Source organism: Rhipicephalus microplus, chromosome 8, assembly GCF_043290135.1.
Source record: "Rhipicephalus microplus isolate Deutch F79 chromosome 8, USDA_Rmic, whole genome shotgun sequence".
Taxonomy (NCBI): domain Eukaryota; kingdom Metazoa; phylum Arthropoda; class Arachnida; order Ixodida; family Ixodidae; genus Rhipicephalus; species Rhipicephalus microplus.
The window spans coordinates 28,089,251-28,100,068 of NC_134707.1; the positions used below are offsets into that span (position 1 = coordinate 28,089,251).

Below are 10,818 nucleotides of genomic sequence, written 5' to 3' on the forward strand. Positions count from 1 at the left end.
AAAAAAAATTCAAGTGGCTTTCAAAGCGCTTCGCTAACTGAGCACCTGCGTAGGGCATACATACAGACTTTCGGTGAGATGAATGTGCTCATTACGCGTTATCGCGTAAAATTTCAATCCGCGTAATGCGGGTAATCGTCAATGTTTTTATGCTACCACCTCAACAAGGGAGATTAACACAGCTGCGGAACTCAGGCGCCGTACTTTCTTTGAAAGGATTCACAACGAGAGTTCAGAAGGCAAAATGCACTTGTTCAGCAAATGATAGTTGCTATACGCCGGTTTTTAAGTTCTAAAATGTGAGTACAATGGGGCTTGTTGGAGTACAGTTGGGCTTGTTGGTTGTACAGTATGGTGCTCTGTTAAAGGAATGAAATGCACTGAAAAAGCTTTATTTTAGTCCTGCAGGACGCGCTTAGCGCTTAGCTGGCGTTTCCCACGTAGGGACCGACCGGGAGTAGTTGGCGGCCGCTTCGTGGGCTTGGTGGACGGCCCATTGCTGGTCAAAGAGCTCTTAAACATTGCTGGTCCCCTCAGTACTGATGAATAAGAAAGCATTGTTAGTGAGTGGCACAAGTCTGTCGAAAACATTCAGAAATGCCAAAACAACTGGTTGTCTTAGGCAAATTCAAGCAACTGTGGTTTTGCGGGAAAGAGAAGGTGCGCCATTCACAAAAGTGTTTCCATTAACATCGAACCCATCTGTATATACTTCGAGATAACGCGAATAAAACGTGAGCACCACAGAAGGCGCACACAGTGCTGTGGGGGTCTTTTTCTGCTGACCTTTCGTTGCTTAGGCTGTTTTTCGAAGGTCTTCGCCAGTGTATTTATTATGCTTTGTCAGTGTATAGACCATTATTCGTACTCAGACCATGAACATCAAAAGACAGCGACGACCCCAGCCGCCATTTTAAAGGGACATACCCAACAAAGGCTAACTCAATTGTAGCCTGACCAGCGGTACATATCGAGTTCTGTTTTTCGATCCATTTATTTGGTCGATATGTTTTCGTGTTACGGACAACGGCAGGTGAAAACTTTCTCATTCGCTTTGAATTACATTAACCCAAACTCTGTTCTGCAACGTTAGTTTGTGACGTCCTGCTGTTTGAATGACTGATTGATTGATTTGTGGGTTTTAAAACCACCATATGATTATGAGAGACGCCGTAATGAAGAGCTCCGAAAAATTCGGCCACCTGGTGTTATTTAACTTGCTTTCAAATCTGAACACACGGGCCTACAGCATTTTCTCCTCCATCGAAAATGCAGCCGCCGCAGCCGGAATTCAATCCCGTGACCTGCGGGTCAGCAGCCGAGTATTTTAGCCACTATACTACCGCGGCGGGGTCTGACATCGCGTATATAAAAGCCTAAATATACAGACCGTCATTTTCCTTTGAAATGTCATGGAGTTTTGGGTGCACTGCCGTTGAATTCGCATAAGTAGGCGAACGCAGCTACTGTCAGCTACAACCTAAATATAAGTACCTAAGTTCCGCCCACAGCCGTGGCTGTCCCACCAAGCCAAAGTTCGCACGCATGCCCCGACAATTTGCATATCTTCATTTCGATGTCATCAAACGCCTTTCACTTATCTCAAGTTGTTGACTTTTCCAAACATACATCTGGTTGTGTCACTGGTTACAGGTCAGAGAACAAGAACTTACTTTCAACAAAGATTCCGACCGCACTGCGAAGCGAAACGTAACGTTTGAAAAGGGAATGACAATCTTTCAGTTCATAATGTGCGCAGTATTTACATTACGAAAAGAAAGACACCCATGGCTACTACCATAGAGTTTTCTAGGAAGGAGCTCTGGCGCTGCGATTGTTCAGCTATCGCTAGAATGACGGGTAGCCTCGTTTTTCTTGGGGGGGGGGGGGGGGGGGCTTCATTGGTTCTGTCTTTATTGCCGTGTTTTTGACGTTTGTTTCGATCAAAAGACTGTGTCGATGTGGACTTTCCCGACTCGACGAATGAAACTGGTTAGCCCATAGAAAGGTCAACTGAGTGAAGTAGAACTTTTGAACGCTCGCTGGACTTCGTCTTCCGACAAAGCGGCAACAGACTATACAAAACCGACACAGCAAAGCTTAAACAAATACATGCAGTATCAATTACTCTCAGGCTGTCCGAAGCATCATGCACTGCAGTTCTCATTAATACATCGGCACCACACTAGGCTACATAATAAGGGCTACGTGCCAATACCAAGGAGGCAAGACATAGTACCCACCAGGACGTGCACTTCAGCTTGTCGTCCAGCGCACAAACACGTGAACCGGAGAGGCACGTTCCACGACGGCAATGACGGGAAGACTGCGGCGTTAAAGCTCGATATCTACGCCCCGACACGGGAAAAACAGCCGCTTCCATTTCCCACCATGCACGCTCAGACAAGACCCTTGCGGCTGTTCGATACACTTTGACCTTTGCGAAAGATAAGGTGGCGTGTACGTTTTGGAAGCACGGCGCAGTTATCACCGAGCACTTTATCTGAGCATCCGCGTTGCTACCGGAAACCATGGAACGTACTTGGAATCAAGAACTTCGCACATGGAAGACCGAAACTGCTATGCCGACGGTGGCTTCGCACTCGATTATCGAATCTGGAAACCCTGAAAGGGCTTCGAAACCAACCACTCCAAGTCTAAAGACTAGGGAGTTCCTTGTATTCAATAACCTGACTATAGACAATAACCTAATCTTCGCAAACTATTCGTAAAGCACGCCCCGCCGCGGCGGTCTAGTGGCTAAGGTACTCGGCTACTGACCCGCAGGTCGCGGGTTCGAATCCCGGCTGCGGCCGCTGCATTTCCGATGGAGGCGGAAATGTTGTAGGCCCGTGTGCTCAGATTTGGGTGCACGTTAAAGAACCCCAGGTGGTCGAAATTTCCGGAGCCCTCCACTACGGCGTCTCTCATAATCATATGGTGGTTTTGGGACGTTAAACCCCACAAATCAATCAATATTCGTAAAGCACGTGTAAAACGTCTGCACTAACTTCAAACCAATATTTCACAGGGTAGTGACGATTTGATTGCATTTAGGACACGCGGTTACAGTGTTCACACATTACGTTTCTTGTCTTTTCCTTTATTTTATTTTTCCAAACCAGTATCTAGCAGTCAAAGCATCGTGAGGTGCTACTAAGAAAGCTGTGTTCTTCATCCTGGAGAGGCACTGACGTCAGCCTGGCGCAAACATACCTCACATGCCTCTGTCAGCGCAAAGAAAAACACAACGTGAAGGCCAGCCTGCTGTTGTGTTCCGTCTTCCATGCCTTAGTTCTATTTGCCCCGACAAGGTTCTTCAAATACAAACCAACAACCAATAGATGAAACGAAGATTCTCCTAACACTTATTTGCATTCTACACTTGATATATTTATTATGTACGTGGCAATGTGTCTTCACTACCAGTGCGTCTTAAAAAGAAGAATCATTTATGGATCTTCGAATCATGCCGGTATTTGCTGTTCCGGTTATGCAAGCACGTCCCTTACGTCTGACCCCAGCGCATTGTTATAAGCAGCATAGATTTTACTAAAATGACTCATGCAAATGTATCCTACTGCGGCGTAACTCTACAATGTACTTAACCCGTACTTGGCTGTCGTACACTGTGTAAATATAATTTTCTGGAGCTGATAAATATAACTAAGCACTATGTTTTGGCTTGCGACAATGAAAACAAAGAATGAGAAAATTAATGAAACAGAGCTACAAGTTGCATAAAATTCGACAAGAAAGCATAATTTTTTATTGCTAATATGCAATTTTTTTTAGAAAAGTGAACCTAATATTTAATTATTTAAGCAAAGGTATATGTTTTGGTTCTGGCACACTCATCCCGCGGACAAAAAAACGTCAATCATAATGTTAAACTGACTCAAATCAATATTCACTATACCAGACCTACCATAACGAGAGCTTCGTTGGCTTCCATCTAAAGAGTAGGGGATGGGGCTCTGAATTTTCTTCTACAGTATTTTCTAAGACATACGCTACAGCTTGCATGACTCACGTCACTAACACAACGTCCGGCGAATCTTAGTAAATAATCATAATTACAAAAGAACGCGCCATTCTTTGTAAGGTCGCACTCCGACAAATCTGTGACAAAAGCACCTGACCTACACTGAAAACTGCATTCACTGACTGTTCCAAACTTGACCTGGCTTTGCGAGCTGCAAGTGTGTGACTCGAACAGCGAGCTGCACACAAGAAATGCACTCACATGGGAACTGTTTGATTTATGCTTATTGATCGTGGGTGAATCCATTATTATAAATTATCAGTCACAATGCGTAAGTAAATAAAGAGAACAAGCACACAACCAAAACACAATAGAATCAAAACTACATTCTTCTAAGTCCACTCTTTAATACTAGAATATTACATTCGCCTTAGGTAAGGAGATATACAGAACTCTCCAATTTTCTACATTTTCTGTTCGTTTCTATTCTTCGTACACTTGTAACAATCAATGAAATGTTTTCTTACGCGTCATGGCTTCCAGCGAAGGTTTCCAAGTATCTGTCCCGACTTGGGACTGATTGGGCTGAAAAGCAGTGCTATTGAGCCCAATCAATCACGACCGTTTCAGTTCATAATGTTCACACATTTAAACGAGACGATATATCTTTGATAAAAAATGTCAGTTGACACACCCTCCTGCACATGATTTGAACCCGCACTGCGATAATAAACTCAGTGTACCGTAGGCAGCGCGGTACCTGTAAACACCGTATAAAAACATCCAGTCTACTCTTACCCGAGGTTAAAGCTGTAAGAACTGTGGATCACTGATTAACCACTGTTTTCTTTGTGTTTGCCTACTCTATGTTCTTTTCGGGAGCTTATGCAATATTTCATGCCGTTTTTCGTTGTTTTCTTGTATTTATCTCATTTGTTTTGACAATTATACACTACGTGTCCCACGGTCTCATTTCTGCCGTTTTTCTACTGTTAGCCCCTCCTAGAGCGGTGTTTAACCATCGCTTCTCTGTTCCGTAAATCCGTTCGACTCCCGACCCTGGCGTCTCACTGTTTCGGACTGTCCAATAACTAGCCCTTCGGCGACGTTAAGCGCTTCACGGGCAAGCGTGCACCGGCGTTCAAAGCGCACGTCCTCCTTAGCTGATGTTTATCAAACGTCGGACGTGCGTAAACCTCACCTCGTGAGAATCTCAGAACAGGGAGGTTTCTTAAACTGCACGGCCCTTAAAACGTATAGCTGTGGGGCTATAGGCCAACGGTGCCGCGGCATGCGTCCGCACTTACCCGTTTGGCGTGGTGCACTCCCAGTCGGTCGATATTTCCGGGAAAAAAACCGCCGTTGCAATGCCGCCCTGCTCCAACAGCTGCCTTCCGCTGTGCCCGCCACCGCCACCAGCGAACTGACACCAGGGACGATGTACACTGAAAACCGCTTCCGCCAGCGAGTCGTCAAACGAAGCGCACGACGCCCAGTCGTTCCATTCCACAGCGCAGGCTGTCAACAGTCAACACAACAAGACCACGTGCTTTTCTTTCTTCTTTTCCCATCGCCAATGATGATATTTGGGTCACCGATCGCATTCCTATCTCTGCAACTTCGTCCCAAACACCGACTCTTATTCTGGAGCGCTAGCAAGCGAATCTTACATTCGCTGCGGTACTAAACTGTGCTTTATCGAAAAGCGAGCACACATTCACAAACTCCGCGCGTCTTGGGAAATAGCGGCGACGCAGATGCGCTCCCTCGACGCAGTAGGGCGCTGTTGTCGCGTGCGGCACCAGTGCAGTGCGTACCATTCGCACTTTCGAAAGGCAAGCGAACTCTCCCAACGGTTCGATAGTTCTTTTCCGGAGTGTTGGTGTTGTGAGATACAGGCGCCGAGACGATGCGTCTGCGTCGCATCCGGACTTGAAAACCGCCGCCCCATCTTTATTTTTTTCTTGGCAAGACGCCATTTGCTTGTCAACCCCCCAGAGGCCGCTTGCGTGCTTTCATGTCTTTACTTTGACGACTTCGTGGCCATCGCGTATCGCTTCCGTCCAGTTTTTCAGCTTCGGGAATCACGCCGTGGGTGGGTGGAGGCGTGGTAAAAGGAAGAAAAACGAAAAGAAAAGAAAAAGCAACTCTAGGAGAGTAGAGGAGAGAAAGACTCCACAAGAAAAGCACGCCGCCAGTCGCCGCCGCTCGGAGCCCCTCTCCTTACCACGGTGCTCCTTACTCTCCTCGGGCTCCTAGTTGCCGATCGGCGGTACCGCGGCGCCATGGTGGCGAGCAGGCGAACCGTGTAGATGCAATAAATATAACGCCCGTCTTTTCGGGCAGCGACGGCTGCGCGTGTAATTGCCCTGGCGAGCGTTGCAGCCAGATGGCGGTAATGCTTGCAGACAAATGGATGCTTGTTTTCTTACGCTGGAACAAAGAGGAATGCCATGTTGGAAGGAGTCGTAAAAGTGCGTGCGCTAGCGCGAGTGGAAAGAAGGTCAGGCAACCGGCGCTCTGCTCCAATGTATGAATGGGCATCGAACTCAAATGGCATCGAAGGCTTTAGTGACCGTCACATAACGCGCATAGATAGTAAACTTTAGGATGCAAACTGATTGCCTAGATGCGTGTCAGGGTAGAAGAAAAGGTAAAGTGAAGGGAAAGAAGGTAAAGTGGGACTGGGTACAGTAAGCTACGCTTCGCTGAGGAAAGGGGGAACTGGAGCAAAAGAATCACGGAAAGAGAGAAAGTCTGATGTAGACGTTGCTGACATAGCATTCCCATTATATATGCCCGAGACCCAGTGAGGACCATTCACTAAAGATTGGTCTTGTTGTCTTGGCTGCACTGCGCGGCATGAAATAATTAACTGTAGCGTAGATTAATAACGAAAAACGCAAGGTGAACAGGCATTACACGAAGTCTCGCTTGCTCTATCATTTGCAGCTGGAGCAACGGGGGGACAATTATGTCTGTACCACAAGGTAGTTCGTCTGATACTATGATAACAATGTGATTTTAGTCCGCGTTAATTACTATATATGTAGCTAGCTGGCATTTGCAGAGATTTTTTTTCTTCAGAGAAAGATGTTCAATAACACGTTATGCACGTTCGTACAAGCTTCTATCTGTGCGTGTATACATGCATATACAAAACTGAAAATTTTTGGTCCGAACGTCGATACCACAATACGCTCCCCCTCCCTCCACTCACTACTTAGGCCAATGCTGGCTCAAAAAACGCACACCTGACAAAAAAATTGCCCGCAGCTTCCCTCGGGGGAACACTGAGGAGGATGCGGAGCATATAATTGGTTAACGGGGTGTTAAAGTGCGACTTACTTGGGTCGATGGCTAAATTGGTTAACGTGGTTGGGAAATGGGGTGTTAAATTGCGACTTACTTGGGTCGATGGCTAAATTGGTTAACGTGGTTGTAGGAGGGGGTGTTAAATGAGTGAACACGTACACACGTATGCGAAGGGCGGCGCTGGTCGAAGGGACGTCGATCATTGTGTTTGTGGATTCGTTGGAATTCATTTCACCGCGACCTTGGACGTCGACGCGCCGTACAAACCAACCGACGAGCGGCAACTGAGCGAGCGAGCGCCGACCTTGAGTATATATACAGCACGACGGCGCATGCACTGTCAGCTGTTGAATGTTCTTGAAGCGCGACGCCACATGCGCGTCCACTGGAGAATCAGGAGAATTGTAGATGTCGAACGCGGTGTGTAGAGGAGGAAGGGTGCACAGATGGTGGAGGAGTGAAGCGCGCGCGGTGTGTAGAGGAGGAAGGGATGCACAGATGGCGGAAGAGTGGGCGACGGCGCATGCGCGCGCGTCAGCTGTCGAATGTTCGAGAAGCGGTGCGGACAGCGCGGACGGCGCACTACAAGGCGCGAGTATAAGATGCTTCCGCATCTAAAAATAGGTGGGTCGTGTGTAATGCGAATGCCCAAATGTTAGTCCGTCCACAAGATCACACACAAGGTTCAATGGGATGTACGCCTTTCGCAGCTGCAGACAGATTATATGAATCTGAATGGAAATTACAGCCTCAAAGTGGTATTTATGTCGCGTTACCTATGTTTAACCTGATAGTGCTGTTCATACACTGTGCGCTTTTCGAATGCCTTCCACGTATGCGTTCTTTTCTTCATAAAGGAAAATATACACATATGTGTACAATACTAGTCGCCAAATTTCCAGCTTCCTAGTGAGTCCGTAGACGCTGGTACTACTAACGTATGGTAGCACAGACGGCAAAGGGCTATCTCTGTAAAGGAAACATGAGGAGTCATTTGGCTTCAAAACTGAAACAGCCAACATTAACTCTGATATCTCGGCTCTCCGACAGCTCTCACTACGCTCAGTTTTATCTGCAGACTCGTGTGACCATGCGGGCGGAGATAAGCAGGCTAGAAATTTTCGTTATCTCTTGGGAACCACTTAAACTTATGTGGATTCCGATTACACTGAACGGAGGCATCAATTGCTGTACCGTGTCTGTGAACAAACGCAAAAAGAGGAATTGATCAAGGGCTGGTTTTCTGTGTTAGAGAGAACCCAATGGAACGAACAACCAATAATGCCAAGAAAGAATGTATAGGACAATACTTGCTGTCTTTACTAGTAATGTGGAAGGTAATTAATTATGATATGAATGAATGCAAAAAAAAGTCTACAAAAAGAGAACTTGCCGCATGCATGAACAGAACCAACCACGTTCTAATAAAGCTTCCGGTGTTCTGCCAATCAACGCCTTTCACGATAGTTACAGCGCCCCTAACGGCGAGACCCGAAATCAAGTTGGTGGCTTTCCGGTCGACGAGAAAGCGCGGGGGCTTGTGCGTTCCTCGCACCCATGGCTTCCGAGATTGCGATCCACCCGGTGTCGGAGGCCAATGAGCCACCAAAACTATTTCGGGGTGGCACCGTCAAATTGTTTTCGGTGCGCGTGCGCAGAAGGTTGCCCTCAAAAGAGTTCGATTAAGCTAAAGCGGCGGTCGTCCTCCCATAAACTTTATCAAGTGCTTTTGTGCCTATAAACCTCGATGATATGACGGCGAGTGGGAAACACTCGTTTTCGCCTACCAAACGTGACACAGGGCGATATCAACAGACGCTAAGCAGCAGCCAACAAGTAGTACAGTTGATTTGATGGATATGTGGGGTTTAACGTCCCAAAACCATCATATGATTATGAGAGACACCCTAGTGGATTACTCCGGAAACTTTGATTCTTGGTTGTTTTTACACTGCCCTCACACCACACAGTACACGAGCCTCTACCAATCCACCTCCATCGATATACGTCCACGGTGGTTGGCATCGAACCCACGAGCTTCAGTTAAGCAGCCGAGCATCGTACACCCACGATCTACTGGGTGGATGCCTGAGTATGAAACCTCAGGGCAAATGGTTGGTGTAAAATGAACTATATTAGGCAGATACAACGTTGCTAAAGCAGTACGCCAGTCATTGTTCAAAGAAATCGTCACGGTTTAGTGACGTGGGTGAAGGCAGCATACTCAATGTTCAGATGAAACGGTTTATTGAGCCGCAACTTGTGGCCAGAAAACTGAAGACCAGATTGCAGCAACACATGGACACTGATAGCGGCGAACAGAACGTCGGTATTTATACGCTTGACATCGAATATACTGACATTATCGCTAGTGGTGACGTGGCTTCCAGAATAATCTGTAGTGCTCGCAAAGTGGGCGTAATCTTGACGAAATAATCTACATCAGTCACGAAGCTTCTCGAACACTGCAGGCGCCGTTTGCGCCGAGAATCGCCGACAGTGAAACGGGGCGATAACACAACTCAGAATGTGGCAATATGATCATTTGCATATTTTATGTTAGGTTTTAAAAGCACGAATTGTCAAGAAAGGAGCAACACTCGAGATGAAAATGAGGGTGAAAAAAATGAAAAAAACTTTCTATTTATGCCTGCGCACCTATAGAATGGGTGGAAGGAAGCAGTAGATAAACGATTTCTGCTGGCGGCAAGAGCAGATTTGCTGAAATCGTTATTCGTAGAGGGCCCTTGCGAAAAAAAAAAAAATCAATGTCTGACTACAGTGCGGTGCCGCGAGAAGCCTGGATCCAGTTTGGAAAAAATGGACTTACTATGAATCTGATGAATGAGTTCATGTTTTTTTTTTTATTCAGCTGGTGTCCTCAGTCTGCTGATAGGACAGGAATCAAGCCCATCACCAAAGCTCATGCGCCTATGGCTATGTACTTGCGCAATGGTAAAATGAACTGAGTTTAAGCAGCATCAGCATCGTTTTGATAATCTGCCATGTTGACAACTACATGCGTTTTTGAAGCCCCGTGGGGTGCGGAGATGACTTAGCAAGTTTCAGTCAAAAGAACTTCAGCTGGCATTCTGCCGGTGGCGTGTGCTATATATATCTGTGTAATATTAAACGAAAAAGCCAATTCCCTTACTCGTCAAAAATGTACAGATTATATAGAACGCGAAAGTCAGTGTGACTGTATTTCTTTGCATACACATTTTTCCCCCGAAAAGGCACGGTTGTGCCAAAAGGGCCATGAACACAATTTAGACCCCCTTTGCCGAAGCCAGTGGGCTAGACCATTCGAAAGAGTTTATATTCTAATGGACATATACCCTAGAAAGAATTCCACATGGGCGTCTACAACGTAATCTCGACATTTTATTGACACTGCAAGCGAACAGCTTGAGGCGTCATAAGTGTCTTCCCAGGTTGAGCTGGAGGTGTGCATCATGCTGCGTTTACGCTGGAATTAAAAAATGTTTCACAAAGATCGTAAGAACAAAGGAACTCGG

The 10,818-nt window shown here is 46.4% G+C and overlaps 1 protein-coding gene across 2 annotated transcripts in view; it reads right to left on the minus strand.

Moving 5' to 3' along the window:
* LOC119164318 (alpha-(1,3)-fucosyltransferase 7-like) overlaps positions 1-6,023 on the minus strand; it is a 60,201-nt gene extending 54,178 nt beyond the window's left edge. The window contains exon 1 of one of the 2 annotated variants that reach the window (XM_037416485.2): positions 5,293-6,023. The gene's annotated coding sequence lies outside the window, so the exon portion shown is untranslated. Of the gene's footprint in view, positions 1-2,243; positions 2,396-5,292 lie in introns of those variants that run through there. The other variant, XM_075871385.1, reaches the window with a different exon arrangement.
* Positions 6,024-10,818: the final 4,795 nt, after the last annotated feature.